Source organism: Acanthaster planci, linkage group LG05, assembly GCF_054643075.1.
Source record: "Acanthaster planci isolate LZ-2023a linkage group LG05, COTS_SCS, whole genome shotgun sequence".
Taxonomy (NCBI): domain Eukaryota; kingdom Metazoa; phylum Echinodermata; class Asteroidea; order Valvatida; family Acanthasteridae; genus Acanthaster; species Acanthaster planci.
Genome location: NC_141781.1, coordinates 13854797 through 13875355, shown reverse-complemented (window position 1 = coordinate 13875355; position 20559 = coordinate 13854797). Strand labels below are relative to the sequence as shown.

At 41.8% G+C, this 20559-nt stretch overlaps 1 protein-coding gene across 1 annotated transcript in view; it reads right to left on the bottom strand.

Annotated features, from left to right (window-relative positions):
- LOC110987311 (nuclear receptor subfamily 2 group F member 1-B-like) overlaps positions 1-20293 on the bottom strand; it is a 70237-nt gene extending 49944 nt beyond the window's left edge. The window contains exon 1 of the mRNA XM_022249937.2: positions 19973-20293. The gene's annotated coding sequence lies outside the window, so the exon portion shown is untranslated. The remainder of the gene's footprint in view (positions 1-19972) is intronic.
- Positions 20294-20559: the final 266 nt, after the last annotated feature.

Sequence of the window (20559 nt, the reverse complement as noted above, 5' to 3'; positions counted from 1 at the left end):
CCAAACATCAATGGCATCTTTCTATTTGATTTTATCCGTTGGTTTGGGAAATCAAGGTATTTCTTGGGCTTCATGAGAGTTCTTGCCTTTTCCAAGTTTCACAAGGCACAAGACACTCGGAGCACTCTCAAGACCGCCAAAGAGAAGTGCCGACTTATCTCATGTCGCTATGCGAGACACTTTGCAAAGAGAAACCATTCTCCTACCTATTCCTCTCTACGGTGTTCTTGAGAAGAGACTAACCTATAAAAGCAAGGTTCGCACTTCGTCAACCACCTTCGTCAAAAGTACAGCTCTTCCCCTCCACCCAAGTTACTGAACTTTTCAGCTCTCTCTAGCCAACTACTCAGTCTGCAGCCCCTACAAATGGACCATCCAATTCGGAGCTGATAGAGCAATAATCAAGCCGCGGTCTTCTCAGTTCAGGCCAGCGCCGTCTTAAGTGGGACTTGGTGACAACCCGTCAAAGACGGTAGGAAAGAGGAGACGGAGAAGAAGGGCTTAACCCCGCCCGCCGAGAAACTTTCCGTCAATCCGCCATCAGGCCCTGAGAATAATGTGCTGGACGTGGTGGATGGTTTGCTGGCCACGAAGATGGAAGGGGGGTAAGCGAGGGGCAAGTTGCCCCAGTGATTAGCCGAGGAACGCCGAGTCGCTTCACCGGCGGCGAACGTGATTTTCGCGGGACTTGGAAGCGATGGGGTCTCCGGGTGGTACGCAAGGCTGATGACTGGTGATTAGAATTTGAGATCGGCGAGCGCAGGTACGCCGGGGAGTGCCGGATCAAAAACGCATCGAGTGCGATTCATATTTCTCGCGCGTCTTTCACAGCTTAATCTGAGCGCATTAGCGGTAATTTCCCTCCTTTTGGCTCGCCACTAATCGTGATGGGCAGAGAATATTGGAGATGGGGGAGAAAGTTGCATCAATATGAACTAAATAAGCATCTACGGTTTCAAGTAAAGAAAACACCGAGGCAAGGCCCTTCGTGAGTCACACAGAGTTCGAGAACCGGCAAGTTGGCTTGTAACCTAAATAGCCGCTGATTGCATCGACAAATAATCACCGCGGCCATCGTCAACCTGTTCCTTGAAAACTTCGGCAAGATTGACTGGTCCCTTTCCTAGTCTTCACACTAAGTAATGCAATGGGGAAGTGCCAACGTGCAGGATAAGAGGAACATCAGACAAAAAGGAACCACGGTGAATCACTTCTGCTGGTTTAGGTTTTGATGAATGTTCACGTAGGATAGTGACATATTTGTTGTTTTTGTTTAGTTGCATGTTGCTAACGCAGTCTATATACATATATATGTCTATAGTCTATATGTATATCTACACTGGTTTTAAGTTACTTAAAAAACCCACAGACACGTTTTTAATATTTCAATTGGCGTTCATTGTAGACGCCATCAACTTTATGAAACACGCACAATTTTGTATATGCTAAGGCTACCACACAATTTTCAAGGTACCTTAATTTCATCATTTGGTGATTCCAACACCATGTGAACGGTATCAAGAAGCTTTGAACAAGAGGCGGATCTATAGCTCTCGGGAAACAAGGGGGTTGATAATGGGAGTGGGGTTCACGCCCTGCTCCGTTGTCTACGGAAAAAAAAAGTGGAATCAAAGTTTAATCCTACTTCTTAGGCGATTTTGGGAAAACACTTTTAAATTTAGCACTCCATTTATTTTTTGTCCCATTTTGCTATTACGATGAAAGCAAAACTTTAAAACACATCTAGTGGGACAAAATATACCAAGTTAAATAAGTACACTGAACATCAATCAAATATACATAATATCTGCAGAATACTTACAAATGAAACAGGAATTTCTGGATTAAACCTTCCCCAACGCTTTACCCAAGGAATATCTCTATAAAATCATTGAACATATTTTTCCCCAACGCTGGGAACCACGTGAATCACCTAACTGTTGGGTAAACAGATTAACCCAACCCACGGGCACCAGGAAGGGATGGGGTTGGGGTGGGGTCACTTGTTCCCTTCCCTGGAAAAATCCTGGCGATGCCTCATGACTCAACCGTAACGATTCTCTCTTGATGTAGACAAACGTGTCTCATTTTACTTAACAGTTGTGAAAATGTTACCCATACGAACACTTTTTTTCACCCAGGACTTTGATCTTTCTGCCCGACAGAATAAGTGATTCGCCTGGTACCGCAAGGTATAGGCCGTGCGAGGTGAAGCGAAGTACCATCAGACAAAACAATATTCTGCTTTGTCACACGCGCACGCGCACAATGGTGTGAAACTAAGTTGGCGATTGGAGAACGGAGGATGACCGGTGAGGGTAAGAGTAGGGAAGGGAGCTGGAAACCAGTCCGTCAGTGTCCTTCAGACATTCCCAGTAAGAATGGGTTTCGTCGGCTATTTCGAAGGATTCGCCGGATTCGCTTTTTTCCGCGATGCTATGCAATTCATTGGTATTATCGTCATGTATCTCATTGTTTAGCTCCTTTTTTCAATGACACCTATATATAATAAAATTATGAGGGTAAGAGAGGACGTGTGAAGGGTATGGTTGGCTCCCTAAATTGATACTAAGTGTAATGGTTGAGAATAATTTGGACTGTGGAAAAGTTATCAAAATTATGAAAAAGGTACCTTAACATCGACATGGTAAACCCATCCTGCAATCCCTCTCTGATAGAACCACTAAATCTTACACTGATTTTAGAACAGACCGAATGCGCCCGCTAAATCACGTGAGCTATAGTGGGTATAATATCAATAAACATGGCATCCTCCCATATAATGTGTGTTTTGGGTGTTGTTTACCAAAACTAAAGCCGATTTTTGGTATAGCACTCAGCACATAAGTAGTCTGAGTACTTCACGAACCGGCAGCTTTCTATTTGGTATTAAAATTAATTACACTTTTGACACTTTGATTACGGGAGACACCCGTGTTTGTACATATTTGATATCCAGTATAGGTCACGTGACTTACTGGACACAATTGGTCTAGTGAGTTACTCTTTTGACAAGTTCTGTATCTTAATTGATTGCACGGGGGTGATACTGAGCATATTCATTTTCTTGGATCGAAAACTGGGGGTGACATATCCCCCATCACAAATTGAACAACACCATATGATTATGATAGTGCAATACGTGTTTGACTGTTTTATTTCCCTGTGCTAATTGCCCGACTTTGAGACGAATCTGTGCACTATGCGAATCGTTTTGGTTACTGTGCCTTGAACCTAGATGCTACGGAGCCCTCGGAGTGCCACTTGAGTTGACCCATCTTTTAAAAACGTTGGATAGGTAGGCCTACTGGAGTGGTATTTGGATTCAACATTTGACTATACTAGCTTCACTTCCGGCTCTATTATAATGAAGAAAACTCTCGCTTCATTTGAACTGAGACTTCAAAACTTTGATGATGATACTCTAGAAGCTTATCCTATGACCATTTTGTTGTCTACATAGAAGGAAATTAGAACAATCAAACGGGTTAACTAGTCTAAGTGAATTGCTTAACAAACAGGCTTGCTGAAGAAAAAACAAAAACAAACAAAAAACAAACAAAAACACGGGTTTAAATCCAACCATGATTAATATACATTATGCCCAAGACGATCGAGAGCCAACGTGTAGTGGATATATGGAAACATTTATACCTTTGAAACCCATGGACAACTTTTATGTAATACGTTCGTAAGAAACGTACAAAGCTATCTTTGAAAGGTAGGGAAACCATTTAATGATGAATAAGGTTGCGGTTTACATAACTGTGTATAACTGTCCATAGAAACTGAAATCTTGTCCCATGCTTTTTTCTTTAATATCCGTCGTTTCTGTCTCATTGTTCGTATTTCTATTGTCGTGATACCGAAGATGAACTTTACCTTCCCGTTAAACATTTTCCCTTGCCCTCGAACAGTGAAGAGTGGTCGTTGTTTTAATACTTTGCCATTAGTGCAGACCCTACCCATCCCGACTAGATCCTTGAATTCAATGTTCGCATTTCAGTCACGTCTGTTAGTATCAAACTGCTGTCTAGATGTGGTATTGCTCTGGTATAAAGGATTGCGTTCCCTAAAATGAGGACCAAACAGTTGTTGGAGAAACGCCACGAAAACCCGATTAGTTTGTCCTGACGTTGTCATGTCTCGTATCACTACGACATTGCGGCTTTCTTTTTAAAATTCAATTAAAATCGGCAGAATTAATCCTTAATCGATTAGTGAGTGGATCGATGGAAGTATAGACGCAGCTGCACTCAGACCCTTCTCCTCTTCCCATCGTTTCAACAGTCTGCCATTATTTGAAGTCGTGGCCTAGACAGCTCGTGGGGAGGGGGGGGGCAGACACGGACTCCCGAGTTGTCCCGGGTGCTTTCGCGGCTAATATGGGGGTCCAGTCCAATCAGAGGGCCAATGGCCTCGCGACGGCGTGGCTTCTCCGGCACGCCGGGTTCGTGCGGGCTTCGAAGTTCCTGGCCCATAAAACACGGTACACACACAGACACTTGAGTGAAGGTTCCCCCTTCCGTCGGATGGTGGGGGGGGGGCTGATGGATTGATCATTAAAGGAGATGACGTGTCTGATTAGGGTTGATGACTCTCCACACCCCAACGGAAAGGCAATACGGGGGTCCAGGGAACGAAGTGATGTAAGATGCGGTTACATCGGTGACAAAAACAACTGTCATTTCTTTGATATTTCTCTCCTTTCGCATTCACTTAAAGCTGTGCTGTGCTGTAATTTTACTCCCTAATTTAGACGGATCAGTGCAAATATAACTATCAGAATAATAATTACCGCTAATGGGTCATTAGGGAGACATTCCCATAAGAACATGCACAAATGTTTTCCAAATTTACTGTCCCATAATTCAATATTCCCTAGTCTGATCTGAACGAAACTTTGTATGTTTTCATTTTAGACCCTAATCTATCATCTCTCAAAATTTGTACAGTAGAATTCGGCCTCCTTCTGGTAGTTTGAAAATAGGGAGACACTGAAATGTCTCCCTAAAAGCCAATGTCTCCCTAATGCTGAAAAATTTACCACAAAATGTCTCCCAAATGACCTATTTGTAAATATATATGAACACGTGCTCCAGTTTGGAGATGATTGAACCATCGTGTGGATAATACGTAGCACGTAATGTAATTACGTAATACCTAATCTACGTAGTACACTTTGATTTGTGATATGTCGTTTTTGAGACGAGAATGATACTTGTGAATGAATGAAAATTAATGCCAACACGCCCATGGAAACTTATATAATTAGGCCTATGTCTTATATTGCGCAAGTAATTCCAATATTACATTAAAACAATATCATCATTTATTCGTTATATGTTGTTCAGAACCGAGCTTGAATTGGAAGAGTGTTCTAAAGTAGTCGAAGAACACGTGGGATGGATTGGCGTTTAAAGGTGAGAAATGTATAATGTCCAACATGCACTCATAACTGTACAAACTCAGTGTGAAATAAATTCTACTGACACACAGAGAATTCGAATACAAAAAATAGATACTATTAGAGCATTACAAAAAATACCAGAAGAAAGCTGTATGTCGAGAACAACAGGTATCAAACACAGAGGGAATGCCAACATGTACTATGATTTTACTTGAATTTTACGTAATAATCCACTCGTTATCTGTGGACAGGACAGACTTTCATAAAATATATAAACCAAAACCGCAGCGAATCACGGAACACACCGGTTTCTCAAGTTACTCCTGGGGGCCCAAGAATGTCACACGACACACCATACTCCCCATACAACTCAAAGAAAATATCACACTCTCTATGGACAACACAACATCAACATCGTTCCACGAGGAAAAAGTTTCGAACAAAATGATGTTTCATGCAGCAAAGGCCAATTATCACCAGGAAACCGCCCCTCCACTCTTTAAACGAATCATCTCCTGGTACCATGAGGCTGATACCTGTTCGGAGACAGGATTGCATTGTCAGTGCGTTGTCAAGACGTAACGTTCCTCGCAATCGGGATTCTATTCCTGTCGTAATCACTTTAGCTTTTTAGTTTGGACAAACAATTTTGAATCTATTTCCTCGCTTTGGAGCTCATAATGTGCTCGTTGACGAAGGACGTTCAACTTGCTTGTCGATCCATAAAGCAGGCAGGCATTTTGTATCTCAAGAACTCATGTCGTTTACTCTCAGAAATGTGTTGTGGTGAGCGTTCTTTTGAAATGTTGAAGCCATAAGGGCAGTGAGTCTGCACGACAATACAAGAGCATGGCGATATGGTAAGTTAGTATTCTTTGTGAGTAGAGATGGTCTACCATGGAATCAGTCTCTTTTGAAGGAGGTGTGGTTCCCACCTCCCAGAAGAACTGGTGAGTACGTTCTTCTAAGAACCGCACCTCCTCCAAAAGAGATTGATTCCATGGTGTACCCGCAAACCTACATCTCATGTATCTTCCACCACGCAAATCTTCAAATCTTACGTAGTGATGGTTTGTTACGTTGTTCCAGTGAGCGGGGTTATAATAAAAAGGCAACTCTACCGCGGTGAAAGGTGTTTAACAAGAACTGTGTATCAACACACTTGACCACTGCACCTTGTTGATAAACAGCATTTCCCAATGTTAGGCTCAATAATCTACTTTACATGATCAGCTTTATTACGATCTCTTTTTTCTTTTTGAAAAAATATTCATAACTACAGTATAAAATTTCCACAAAATTCACGCATTATGTTTTATTCAGGAGTTTACTGGCGAATATACCCGTCGTTTATGCGCAATACCCACATGCTGCATTTCATAACTTCACTGTTAAAAGTGCAAATATTCGAGCAGCGACCCCGAGGTTTGGAATATTAGCAAAGGTCAACGAATACTTTCGGTTGGTACAAGTCTGATTAGTTCGTCCCATAGGAAAATGACGCCTGCATTACAAAAATAAACGAAGTGTAAGCTCAGATGCTGCAGGGTACCAGTTAATGGTCGGTGACCACCCAAGACAAAAAGTGTGCAATTTGCTGCATCAACTGTCGTCATTACGATGACTTTTATAATTTTTTTTGCGTGTTTTCATTTGCGACCATGCAGACCTGAGGGGGATAATGAACTCTCGTTGAGGCATGGGATGCAAATTTGCGGCATCGCGGGGCAGATTGGCTTAGGCACTGCAGTTGTTGGCTCTGCACTTTTTTCCCCCGAATGAGTACGGGTGCTTATAATTTAAGTGAACCCTAATGTGATTGTCTCATGCAGTAATCTAATTCAGCGGCCACAACCTACCTTTAAAGCGGCACACATATTCTGTCTTTAGTTATAATTGGTGATACTCAGAGATTTATCCGGTACTCATGACAAAAATCGCAGCATGTTTTACCTCAAACCTCGAAGTACTCAGTTCACCTTTCAGTTATATTTCGTTACATCTAACGACAAACGTATAAAATGAGCAATTCGATATAATATTTAAGGTGAAAGGAATCTCAAGAGGGCTGGTTTGGGCTCTGTCGCAAAAGCTGTAAGGCTACCTATATTTCACGATTCAAAAGTGCTCTTTGGAGAGCATATTTTTCAGAGGCAGATCTATTAGACTAGTGAATGGCTATTAAGCACAACTTCTTCATTTCGGATTACAGCCACTACATGAACACATTTCCAGGGGCCATATTTGGGGGCGGGGAAATTTAGAAGGCGTGGCGATGCTTTATGCATACTTCAACCACTGCGCGACAACGAACCCTCGGGGGAAACAACTGGTTTGTCTATTTGTCCATTTAATCGTTCATTTGTTAGATCATCAATTCATTCGTTGTAGATGTACGATGTTTAAAAGAATATGTTTTTTTGGAGTGCTCATTGATTCGACACATTAATTCTGAAAATAAAATCAGACCTTGTAAATGTTTTCCTTCACATTTTTCAGTGGCCTACACTGGAATCTTTAAACTAATGTTAACTGATCGGTAGTAAGTTCATCCATTTTTTCGTCGCGGAAAAACGACGGAGACGAGAAAATGTTTACTCAATGACCGTTGAATTGAGAAATTTCTGTCATTTGGTCAAACACGTTTCCTGCTTAGCATATCACAGGAAGTGAATTTATTCGCCTTCAAAACACAAGTCAAGTCAAAGGTTTTTCATTAAAAAAATTGTTTTGAAGAATCGGCACAAGGTGGTGCACAGTAGATAAAGAATTGTCTAAAAGTTAAAAAAAAACAAAAAAGAAAAAGGCCCGAATTGGTAAATGTCAACTTTCACGTACTTTGAAATTTCAGCCTCCTTGATTTAATCCGGAAATTTGAAAAGCTTCACTAGTCCTTACTGCTATTCCACGATACACTTTCCTCCAAAAAAATGGATAGTTGTCACTGCTCTGGAGAGAAATCGCGCAAAGGAATCCTTGGCCCAATCCATCTTTAATCGTTGCTCCCTCCAGGCCGATCCTTGCATCCGCTGATAGTTCCGGTGATACTCCGGTTTCTCTCCCTAAAGGAGGACGGTCTCCTTGACAACGGGATCACGTGACTTGCACAGCAGTCAATGTTCGCGCGCCCCAAATACGTTTGACCCCCGTCTCCAGATCAACACATTCGTCTGCGCGTTTTTTTTATGATTATGTAAGATTGGATGATTCATCTTTTTTTCAACCAGGAATGAACGCAGGAGGATAGAAACGGCAGACTCGGATTAAATTGCAAGGAAAAGAGCGAAGCCTTAGCGAAATAATGATGCCAACTGGGCAGATTGCCGATATCATTTTGCCGTTTGCGTAAGGGAAAATGTCTAAATCTAGTAAGTCAAGTGGAGAGGCGGGGAGATGTAGGGGTGGGGGGAAGGAAACCTCGGATGCACGGTAAACGTTAGGGGTGGATGATAACCGCAGGGCAGGCCCCCTTACACAAACTGAGTTCAGTTTAAGTTAATGATTTCGCACTTCCAAGTGACGACTACTCGCATTTTTTGCATTACACATACTATTTTCAAAAACTATGACTTTTTTCAAATGGTGCAAATCGTTACAATTGTTGCTTCTTTATTTCTTATATGCACTGAGATGTGTTGACTTACAGAGCTAGTTCCGTTCAATATGATTTAAATGCAACTGAAAACAAGTTCGGCCTTCCCCTTTGATTTCTCAGTAACAAAAAAAGTGCTTAAATGTTTAATGGTTGACTTCTTTAACGAAACATTTAATACAAAAGTCCCAACAAAATGAAATACAAATTTTGCGACTGCACCAATCTGCATTTCCCCATTTACAGATTCAAGCGCCATGGAGAATTCTTGGCATATTTCACATGCACGCAATCACACTGATTCTAGCAGAATCACATACATGTCGTCCAACTAAAAAGTCGACACTGCCTCATCAAAAGATAAAGTCAACAAAACAAAGTGAGCAGAATCACCAAACAGGTCTGCATGTATGTCTGATGCAATTTTGTTGGGTTTATTTTCGTCTTTTTTGATTGAAACTGCTGTGAAGATCATTCGGTGAGTTACTATCCAATACGAGCATCCCGGTGAAAAAAAGAAGAAAAATAATAACGAGGTTATTACACCAATACTTTAATCAGATATCAATCTTTTGGGTTTGCTGTTGGCATGCTATGAAATTTATATTCTGGTTACCTTTTAAGAATGAAACATCAGAACCATTCATACTGTTGGACTGATGCTGTATCTCAATGCTGTCTTGGGTCCTGTCCCTATGACCAGCCGCCTCGGCAGATCCATGACAAAAAGAGCCTTTTTTCTTTTAATGGGTTTGCGTGCAACGTATGTAAAAGTGTTTTGAAATAATGTTGAATGGGTTATTTTGTCCCTGTTTTCAAAGAATAAATTCCACTTTGTTGTTGGACGACGACTTTGACAAAAAGAACGGAGCCCACCACCATCTTATAGGTAAAGATAAACGACATATCCTAAAGAATATGGTTAAACAGAACAAACAAGAAAACATCTTAATTTCGGATAATGCTTTAATTATCAAGTTTATATCCAGCAAAATGCACTTACAGTGGGAAAAAAATACAACAAAATTGCACTTTTATGGTCCAATGAAATATATCTCAATTGTACACATACGGTGCTTAAGTATTGAAAAGGGTGTAGAGCAATAAACAAATGAACTTTTGGTCTATTTGGTCTGAATTAGTTTGTTTTATTTTGCATTTGAATACCTTACATGTATCTCGAATGCTAATGGTTGCATAATAATATGTTGATGACAAATAAAACACAGTGTACCTCGTACCGTCTGGTGCTCGTTGATTACCATCTCACCTAAGACAAAGTCTCCCCCTGAAAATACTCGCAGTGTTTTCATGTAAGAATTCGATCATGATTTTGAGGCTGCCCCTAACGAAGAACAAGAGGACGGATGAAGAATGAGAAGAAGAAGAGGCAAGGAGAAGGAGGGGAAAAAATCCAACGTGTCGGAGAAAAAGGCCCGGAGGGAACGGCAGAACCCGATATAATCAAACGGGGGACTCCGTCATTCATATCGGGCAGGGAGCGTCTTTGAGTCAACCACGGGGGATCGGGTCAAGAGGCCACGATCTCCGGGGCCTTGGGGGAGGAGAAGCGGGGAGAGGCAGGCGAGAGACAAGGGGATAGAGAGGAGGAAAAAACACAGGGGAGGGGGCAATGGCCGCCCGGCTCCGACCGCCCGACCTGCCGACCGCCAGAATGAGTGCGTTCAGCCTAAACTTAACTACATTAAAATGGAAGAAATAATTGGGGAATAAAAAAATGGGGCGTGAGATTATATACCTTTCTATAGTGGACATTGTTTTAGCACTTATGACTCGATTTAACCCCCCCCCTATTTCTTTAATAGCACCGCCCTTGACTCACCTCAAAAAGGGGAGAAAAAATAGGAACCAAATTATTTCCGGAATGGGCAAGGACGATAACGAATTAAAGATCTCTTCTGTACACCAAAATCAACCCAACCACAAAATACAGTCTATGCTTGCTTGGGCTAGGTGTGACTTAGACACAAGCTTGCAGGTGACCCAAATCTTTCAAAGAAGAAACCGTGTACAACATCTATGGCCACTGGGGGAAAAGAAGAAGTAGAAGAAAAAAAGTAGAAGAAAAACAAGTAGGCCTATAGAAGAAAAAATCCAACCAAAGTGAAAATGGGTTGCATCACAAACCGTCACCGTTTTCCCGACGAACCACACGTGTCAAAGGCAGCATTTTTGCGATTTCGATTACCAATACATTCATGTTGTTAAGGGCAAAAATCTCGTTAAGTGCATTTTGCGTTTTCACGAAGAGACACACATCTTACTGCCCCTCGTACATGTACAAAACGTATTGAATGAAAAGGCCGAAAAGTACGTCCGTAAGATTTCGTTTTCACGAAGAGCCAAAGGCGCGCGTGAACACGTATGCCTATTCCAGATGGAAAAATACCTCGCACAGAGGGTCAAAAAGTCGGAAAACATGGATTTTCGATTTCACGAACAGACCTGCATCTTTACTAATTGATTTCGGCTAATTAACCACTACGTTCATTTTAATTACCTAGTTCTGGCAAAGTTTACCTCTAAAAGAATCAATTTGAGGGTTTTTTAGTACATAAACTTGTTGGTACTTTTGCAGTTTTGAAATAGAAGTTTCCAGGGCGATTTCTCGAAAACCAGTTTTTCTTCAAAATGTACACGTGTGGCTCTTCGTGAAAACGGTGACGATAACGTGGTCCACTTCCCTGCTGCAAAATAGACAAAACTGACGGGTTAAATGTTTTGCTAAGATATCAACAGTAGGTTCCCTACAGTCACAGTTATGACATTACCTCCTCTCTCCTTCGGACCGTTTCAAATCAGCAACATAACATGGTTTTCTTTGAGTGACTGTATGAACAAAATCTTTGAGTTCCTAAAGGAAAGAAACCCGTATATGATCTCCCCTATTACATGATATACTTCATAATATCCAAACATGTTAACAGGATCGCTTTGGGGGTGTTTTGGCCACTCTTATTTTGAACAAACTGCCAAGAACAACTGACGCTATTACCGGTAATGCCTTTGGGGTTTCGTCGTCGGCTCAAACTTCTGTCTCTTATTTGAACAATCAAGTTCATTTCGATCCGTGGCTTGCACGTTGAAGGCTTCAATAATGAAGAGCCTGGCATTAACACTGTAAACCCAGCACCCATTTTGAACGCGTCTTTGCGTTAATTCCCAGCATACATGTAACTGTTTATCATTGGAAATAAACATGTTTGGTGTTCAGAATTTGTTACCACGTGATAACGTGTTTTTGCATCTGTTTTTAACATCCAAATATATTTTTGTGGTATAAATGTATGAACACGTCAACACGTCTTTGTTTAAAAAGGAATCCAAAAATGTTCAGCTTTGAATTACGAACATCATAACACATTTATAAAGTGTTACCGGTAACACATAGGTTTAGGTTTAGGTTTAAAAGGTGTGGAAACACACTCGTTTTTACAGTGAGGTTTACTCTCGAACATAATTTTGTTTTCAACTCCTCTTAAACAATAAGCCTTTTGCGAGTTAACTTTGACCCAAATCTGGTACACCGAGCTCCTTAAATTCACGTGAACATAACAACTTGAATTAGCTTGCCCCGAATCGTGAGGTATAGCAACTGTGTCTTTAGTCTGGGGAATTCAAATCGTTATGTTTATGTGCAGTGGGATAACTCAATATGCCGGATTTTATTCAAATTCAACTCGCAAATGGCTTATTGAAAATTGCTCGTTTTAAAACATTAAATATTTGAACTGTTTTTCCTGATAAATAAGTGCACTGTTTCGGTGATGTCATTTCAGAAAGTCCTTCTTCATCCATTTTGAGGGTTTTCAAAATGCAAATCACAAATTTTCTCACTAAAAATGCTTGAGAGAAAAAGTATGCTCACTGGTCCACTCTCATGACCCGAAACAACGAATCACATAGGAGACTGAATTCTAAGGCAGAAAAATATCCAAATGTTCGGCAATTTGTAGTGCTTTTAGACTTTCCGAATTCATATCACATTTTTGCTCATACATATATGCAAACTTACATTAGCATAAAAATAAAAACTGCATAGATTTTTAACACTTAGTGAATCATTCTGTTACTCTTGTGCTGATGGCCAGCCATAGTGGTTAGCAAATAGGAGACCCTATGATTACAAAAATAAAAAAAAAAGTTGAAAGGGAGCACAAAGACGCATTTACAAGCATTTGATTCAGGCCTGACATTTACATCGCACGGTCCTGTACAGACTCTGTTGAAGCTGCCGCTCGGAGGGGACCAATACCTGGCTTTGATAAACCACCTACCTACTCATGGCGACCTCAACAAAATGGTCTATTCTAGAAACATATAAAGACTCAATTAAAACCCATTACATGTTCTAAAACTGTATTGGGACGTGGTGAAAACTTTCCTCTCCCTTTATTTAGGAAGTTCGTACATGCAAACTGTACGAATTATACGAAGTAAGCACGAGATAAGGCGCTTTTCCATAATGCGTGTTTTCAATGCGCCTGGAGTCTGTGCGTGTCAGCCGTGGAGAGTGCGAATAGGGTCTGCTGGTTACTGAAACTATGGCTGGCCGTAAGTACAAAAGTAACAGGAATGATTTACAAAAGGGTTAAAAATCTCACATACTTATCAGAACACTGATAATAATACACGTACTAGTGAACACTAAATGAAAATACAACCTTGTTTGAAATTAATCGGACAAATGTACGGTACATTTTGAAGGAATTTGAGGTAACATCAAAAACGAACCAAAGGATGATTTCTGCCAACTTTGGCCGCCCATACAAACTGTAAACAAAATGAGAATGGTCTGTTGAAATTCTACGGGACTGGAATGTGGCAAACTGATGCGGATAGGGAATAGACTAAATGTGCAAGGGGAAAGGCGACCTTATAATAAGGATTACGTGTGGGTTATTAAAGCGAATGAATGTGTACATAATATTAGTCACAATGCGTGTGCGCACGCTTTCGGTATGAAACTCGTATACCTAGCGGAAATGAGGAGGAAACAAATCCCCACGTTGCCAAAACAGCTTTGTTCTCACCGTATCCCTTGCTTGGAGGTTTTTACAAATCACTAAATCTAAACTTGACATACCATTTAAGTGTATAATAGGAAGCCAGCATTTTCTGTCTACTTTCCAAACCCATGTACGTCTCAAGTTAATGAGATGAACCACTGATGCATGTCAGAGGCCTTTTCACAACCAGTATATGTCCAACATAAGTAAGTTTGATATCCTGCACGGTGCAGCTACTTTCCATGACAATAGCATATGCAGGTCTTGTGTCCAGGGTTGGGAACTAGGGCGTTTTTTTTAAACGGTTGTTCTTTTTTTTAATCAGTGTAAAGAATCTCCCCCTTCTCCTATAAAGGAAGGTCCCAGTACCGTTTCTGAAGTGCTGGCCTGTCAATTCCTAAAAGAGACAACATTGTCCCTCGGGCGAGTTGCCCCCCTCCCCACCGTGCACCGCCCCTGCTGAATAGGCCTACGCCATTATTCCTCCGTCCAAAATGATTATTATTTACGAGTTGCCCAGAAAGCTACACTCTACCTCCATAACTGAATCCAAGTTTTGTAGGTCCATGGGGAAAAAAGGTAAATCGATTTTATTTTGAAAAAAAAAAACTGCCTAAATTTATTTTTCCCTGAAATCGACCCTGATTCCCTGAGGTGTGTGTAAAATCGTATAGAAATCGCAGGAGTTAGCTATGTCATGGGTTAGAAAACGGGCAACGCTTCCTCTTGTGCCAGTCGTTAGGTGTTATAGCGCTTTCGATCCATAAAACAATTATGAAAGATAAAGAACATTAAAAAAAGTCACGGGTCCCTGTCCTCTATTTGATAAGATAAGTACCCACAAAATTATTAGCACAATTTGTGAAGTCGGGTTTTTCAAGGACATTATTTTAGACTAAGACCATCCGATAGCATTTTTTTCTAAACCGTAACCATTACAGCGTGGTGCCGTGCAGTGGTCGGCCAATAAAACTGTTGGTTCACTGGATGGACTGAGCTGGTTTACATGTGACTACTACAGAGGCTTTGCAAGGTGCAGAGCAGCTCTTTTGTTCCAGAGAGAAACCTCCTTTGTGTAAATCTTGTGGATTAAAACCACTGGCCTCCAAGACGGCAGCCATTAACCCTCAATATGAATATTCAGCTCGAAGTGAATGATGTAAGTCTGTCCTCTACCGACTTCGGCCTGTACGTGTATAAAGCAAAGACCACACGGGTTGGCATTTATTGCTTGTACATGTATTACACCATATAAGGTGGATTCAAAAACTAAAAGCACGCAAAAGGGCTCTGCTTAGTAGATGGAAGTTTTACGAAGGCATATAGGTAAAAAGAAAGCAACATAAAAATCTAGTGGTTTGGAATCGGAAGCCTCCACAGCATAGAGAAAGGAGGAAGGAAAAAAAAAACCAAAACGAAGATAGAGCAGGACTTAATGAGGCCGCACCTCTCTTTAACGTATGCAGGTAAAGAGTAGACGCCTGCGGACATTTCAGATTAGGCTGTCAGAAAACAAAGCTAAACATTCCTCTAAAAAGCCCACATCGAGGGCTCCATAATTGAGACTTTTGATGTCTAACAACAAATAAAAGCCCCAAAGTGTTGTCTGTTTTGAGTCCGGCTTAGTGATAAGTGCATGATGAGTGTTTAAACCGGTCCTTCCAGATGTCCTTTGATATTATAGTGGCATGTTAGTATGTACATTTCCTAGGCGCGCGGATCAAAATTTCTAATGATGGCAAAACAAACCACAGTTAGTCTGCTGTCTCATACTTTTTACTCCCAATGAAAATATGAGCACAAATATTCACATTGTCATGGGAAATAAAATTGCAGATTTTCAGGTGAGAAAAAAGAAAAACACACGAATGAGCTGGTTTCACCCAGCTTGCACAGTTCCAATAATTCATGAAATTCTGATGGAAAATGTTTCATCGTTTAAAAATTTGAAACTCAGAAATCTCGGCGTGTCACTTGAGAACGGCAATGTTGAACGGCACACTTTACCTTCAAAACGAATCGGCCAGTTCAGAGTGGATCATGTATTTTCCATCTTCTCTATTTTCTCTAGGGACTTAAACCTCTACAAGTGGAGTTTTGGCCTTAAACGACCTTGTATATTTATGGGAACTACGCTCACTTTGTATGGTCACGCACAAACTCAGACAAAAAGGAATATAAGAATTAATGAAAAGCTCATCATGCAATTCTAACTTCCAGATTCTCAAACTTAGGATATCGGTGGTTTTAGACAGTTTAAGCTCGTTGTGGAGGGGTTCCCCCGACCGGTCCCCGGCCAATGAACCCTTGAATGACCCTCTGTTAGGGAGACAACGGCACGGTCAACCTCTTCGCCCAACGGAAACAAACATCTCAGGTGTCCTGAAAACACCTAAATTACACCTGTAACGGCACAATCACGAAAAACAATAGCCTCATAATTGATCTTAATTGGTCTCGAAGGGGGATGATCGGAACCGAATGGAACCCGTGCCGAGCGATCCTCATTCGCGCGGGGCGCACACTGCGACTCTCGCGTCCGCACACCACCTCGGCGGGGGGCAGCGCAACTTCCCAGTATTTGTACCGGGCACTGGGCACGTTCGCTCCGGCCAACTCATGGTCCCAGGATCACGCCTCACGCATTTCGCCACCGCGGTTTTTCTTTACCGGGCTGATCGATGAGGAACAGCGGAGGGGAAGATGGCCTTGCCGACACGCACCAAGCCACAACCACGAATACACGTTTTCCTTCTAAAGTTGGGCTTGGCGAAATACTCAACAAAATACCAACAAAACACCAACGAACCACGCCAAAGAAAAGCCTCAACACAGTATAAATTCAGCTTATTTTAATCCTAGGCCAATACATATGGGTGTTTGGAATAAATCACAGTTGAATGTCCAAATTACTAATTGCCAAATAGAGCCACACAGAACTAAATAAACCATCAACCAAACAAACGGATTTTACTGTTAATAAGTCACTATAACCACGCATTGATAATTATCTGACCGCTGAACTGACCGAAATCTTAAGAACATGCCCAAGGTTGACCAGTAACAATAGGATCGTACCGAACGCATGTTCACTGGAAGCATCCAGACTATCAAATCCTAATATTTGAAGGGAACAAGAGCTGTAGGCCTACGCCAACAGAAACATCAAGTTTCTGCGGTTTAGTGTTTTGGAGATGGCCGGTGATCAATACCGCCCTCAACTGATCTCACATAACGTGTCTAGTACGTAGAGTATCGCGCAGGTCTTTTAACGGATGATTTGAAAACGAAAGATATATCTGTGCATAAAAGCTCCCGGCTGATATTGTGAACCACGCTCAAATTTCCGACTCACATCGGTCCCTCCAGTTTTTTTTCTCAACCGACTTTTTCAACTTTTTTTTTTACACAGTTTAACACACTGACTGGAAACCAACATGAGTTTGCTCCTGTTTAAACCTCTATTACTAACTTACAAGGCACAAAAACGTACATAAGAACATTCTTTAAAAACACTGAGGTCCTCGTCATAAATGTTTGAAAACGCTCCTAAAACGTTTTACATGATTCATGGTCTCAAAATATGGAAACGTCGACGATTTTTAGTGTGTGTGTGGGCTGGAAAACCAACTCATCCCAAGCCGGTGAAACTTACAGAGACATTTTTACTCAAAGCTCCAAGTTATGCTCAGAAAATCGGCGGTTGAAAATCGACCGCGAAATATTGGTCATGTTACAACCTCTAAGCCACACTCGGGTAACTATTTAGATCTTTCGTATGAGCTACAAGATGGGATTAGGAACAGCTAAATAAGGCATGACTATGGTTTCCGAAACGAAATCTAGCGACAAACACCGTTTTCCATCAGTGACGACATAGATGAAAAACCCACAAACATTGACGGATTTTCCGTAATAAAACGCGCTTATGTGCAATTGTTCTGCTTTAGGCCTCTAAAAGAAAATGCCTAAAAAGTGGACGTTAATCTTGAGCCCATTTTATCAAATTGAATTTCAAACCAAATTACATCTAATCTTTATCCGACATTTGATATGCCACCAGACTTTGCAGCAGCATCTCTCCCCTTTACAGCCCAGGCATGTCTCCTCTTGTTTCGGTCGAGTGTAGATATTTTCTCCTCTCTTCCCCGGAAACCAGAAACTGACAAGCCTGGAAAGTAGTTGCAGGCCGGTTCTTTAGATTCAATCAATTACGTATTAGTTATAGCCAGCGCGTTTGTGTAGCGCAAAGCTCCCCGTCCTCTTTGGAGTTGATGTTGACGTAGGGTTTTCGCGCCGAAATTCGCACCAAATCCTACAAACCACACACGGCTGGTGCGCTTCTTAATCCCCAAGCGATGGTTACCCTGGACAATGAGGAATATAAACCCAGTACCTGCTCGAGTGTTTGAGAAAAAGAGGGGCAAAAACATAGAAAATCCCTGAGAAATAATTTTCTGACGAGGTGGAATAATCCCAGTTAATAACGAAACACTAAAGCCGACCAAATACGCATATAATGCTGCCCGCAAACACAGGCTTGAGGATGCAAAATTAATTGTGTGAGTGAGGTGGGTGTTTTTTTCACTCCAGAAAGGGCACGGTCCAAGATTCGGCTGCTCTACTCCGCTTTCTGTGGTGTCTTTCATCCCTCCGTGATTGCACTTTGCATATTAATTACCAAGTAATGCGAACCCGTCGTTCTTTATCCGGTCTCTGTTTGCGCAGAGACAAGCCACTTCTGTATCTAATTTTTTTCTGTTAGAGGAGGCTTCTGTACCTTTCGAACTAGTTGCCGACTGAGGCAAGGAAACGAATTTCAGCGAAGGATCGAAATGCCAAATTCTCTTTCTCAAACTTTTCTGGTTGTATATCAGCAGCGACCCTTCCTGTTCCTGTACTATTCGGTTTGCTATTTAGTTGAAATAGTTCTCGACAAAATGAGGAAAAGGGGAAAAAGTGGTCTTGGAGATCCTGTTGATGCAACAGACCAGTAGGTGACAATGGGGGAAAAAAGAAGAAACCATTGGCGTTTATCAGAGCCACAAATCTAAGGAAGACTTCAACAGACGACTTCAATCCCATACCTTTCTGTTCACAGTCGCGCGCTTTGCCCGATACTGTTTTTTTTTTCTTCTGAACTGTTCGGTTGGCCACGAACTCGACAGGGCCTGACGAAAAAACAGAAAGACACAGCATGTCGTGTCCTTTGCATGGCCAAGTTGTTCCAGCGACAAGAATGAACCACGATGGCACTTCCTCCGGTGTTCCAAGAAGCCTGAAATGGCCAAGAGCGAGAGCCCCCTTCGTCCTTTGTTCACCCCACCTACCACCACCTGACCTCACACGACATCAAATTCAGTCGCCAGTTTGGACTGGTGTTTTCTATCTTCCACAGGAATCGATTCCACAGGGAATATCTACGGATATTTATATGGGCATAGAACGGTGAAACGATATAGTTTCTTCCATTTCTTGGACTTCAGAACCATCGTCCGCGAAAGAAAGGGGTATATATTTTGTTCTACGTGTTTCTATTGCAAGAGAACGGTTAATTAACTTGGTAACAGTTCAAAGGTCGTGTACATAGAGTCGTTATCATAATGGAGAACAAGACGCACTGTGTACGAAGGGAACGGTCTGATAGTGTCTATTCAGAGGAATCTTCACTTAGAAGTGCACGTTTTTTCTCATCTTTAAATTACAGCAATGAACAGAATTTTGGAAAAAGGTTTTGCTTTCAAAGGTAGCTGTTTTACCGAATAGGTCCACAAATTCTGTTGTTTCTCAATTAGATGGACACAGATCTCTGAGTATAATGACCTTCCAAAACTGTAAGCAGTTGAAGAAACTTCCCCACAGTTTCAAGCATTTAACGCTATTTTCGTGGGGGAAAATCCGTTGAATTAATTATAAACAAGACAAGAAATGGATCCCTACCTCTGCTATAGCTCCGCCCATATTAAACTCCTCGGAGGACATGAAGTCACAGTTTCTGTAGCCTCTTTTAATGAATAAAGTTCCCATTTAGTAATCTTACTTTCCGCGCAATATTCTTCAGGGGTTCCAGACTGCCAAACTCGGGAAGTCATCATGAAGGAGAGACGGGCAGGGAAACGAGTTTTATACACAACTCCCTAAATGCGCGATCATGGTGTTAGCCGAACAAAGCCCAACCAGGTTCTCACTCAGCCCCATTGTGGCGTTGTCAAAACCAGTTATCAAGACCCTCTTTACTCCATGCACAGTGCCGGTTGTAATCATAATAGACCGAGAGTGGGTAAAGGGAGTAAGCGAGAAACGGAGGTCGGGCCTGCCGGGCCTGCCGCGGTAAAGGCTCCAGCGCTTTCCCGCTATCAACGAGGGGTCCCCCCGCAACAACTGCCGGGGTCAAGCGGTTCCGAACTCCGGTCGGCCGTTCACCGGGGCGTCGTTGTCCAGGGGAGGGGTTGACGCACGCCAAGGGCTAGGGGCAGACCCGCTCTGAATTCCCGATGGAAATGTTTTTACGACCTCTTGATCTCAAT